The 1249-nt window shown below is 42.6% G+C and overlaps 1 pseudogene; it reads right to left on the bottom strand.

Annotated features, from left to right (window-relative positions):
• Positions 1 to 785: 785 nt before the first annotated feature.
• Positions 786 to 904, bottom strand: LOC120605203 (uncharacterized; annotated as a pseudogene).
• Positions 905 to 1249: the final 345 nt, after the last annotated feature.

Consider the following 1249-nt stretch of genomic DNA (forward strand, 5'->3'; position numbering starts at 1 on the left):
TGCAACTAGTCTTCCAAGCTAAAAACCTAGGAATCTTCCTCGATTCTTCTCTTCCTCCCCACCTACAATGAACAAATTCAGTTGGCTTCGCCTCCAAAATATAACTAATGTCTACCTACTTTCCTCCATGTCCACGCTGTCACCCTCGTTCAAGCCTCCATCATCTCTCACTGGCACCACTAGGGTAACCTCCTAGCATCTCTCCTGCTTGTTTTACACACAGCAGCCAGAGAATCTTTAAAAATGTAAATCAGATTACATCACACACCTGTTTAAACCCCTACTGCCTTTAAAATAAGATCTGCATTCTTTTCTATGCCTGACAAGGCCCTTTGTGATCGGGCCCTTGCCTACCTCACTGAACTTGGCTCATACCACTGCTCCATTCAATCATTGTATGCTCGCTCGGCTGACTCTTTCTCTGTTCCTCAAATGTGCAAAGCTCGGTCCTGAGCTCCTTTGCTGTTCACTCACCCAGAAATATTCTCCCCAGAGCCTCTCTCAACTGGCTCCTTGATTCAGGTCTCAGTTCAAATGTCACTTTCTCAAGGGGGTGTCCCCTGACTACCCAAACAAAGTAGCCCCCACCCCACTATTATTCTCTAACATATTACCCTGTCTTATCCTCTTCATACCACTTACAATCTTCCGACTTTATTTTGTTTATTTCTTGTCTCCGCTATTTATTTATTTATTTTAGGCAAGGCAACCCTTGGTTGACCTCACAGATGGCAAGGACCTTGTCAGCTTACAATCCTTTATTTATTTTTATTTTTTATTTTTTACGCCTGTAGCACCTGGTCTTCCTAGGTGGTCTCTCATCCAAGTACTAACCAGGCCCGACCCTACTTAGCTTCAGAGATCTGATGGGATCGGGCTTGTTCAGGGTGGCACGGCCGTAGACTTGTCTCCACTATCTAGAATGTAAGTTTCATCAGAGAAGGGGCTGTGTCTGTTTGTTCACGGCTGCATCCCTAGCGCCTATCCCAGCTTGGCACGGAATGAGTTCTCAAAAATATGTGTTGAATATATAAATAGTACCTTCGAGGTACATGGTCTCTGTATATCTAATGCCATTGTAGATTTTGATCATCGACTTAGATCTTTTGGCTTTCAATATACAGCATCTGAAATGCTGGGGTTTGTTGTCTCAAACATTGTCAATTGTCAGTATTGACTTCAACTATCTACTAATAGACAATATTTGCTATTTGACAATGGAACATGTGTAATTTCAAAAGAATTTTTT

The sequence above is a fragment of the Pteropus medius genome, unplaced genomic scaffold, assembly GCF_902729225.1.
Source record: "Pteropus medius unplaced genomic scaffold, Ma_sr-lr_union100, whole genome shotgun sequence".
In the NCBI taxonomy this organism is placed as follows: Eukaryota; Metazoa; Chordata; class Mammalia; order Chiroptera; family Pteropodidae; genus Pteropus; species Pteropus medius.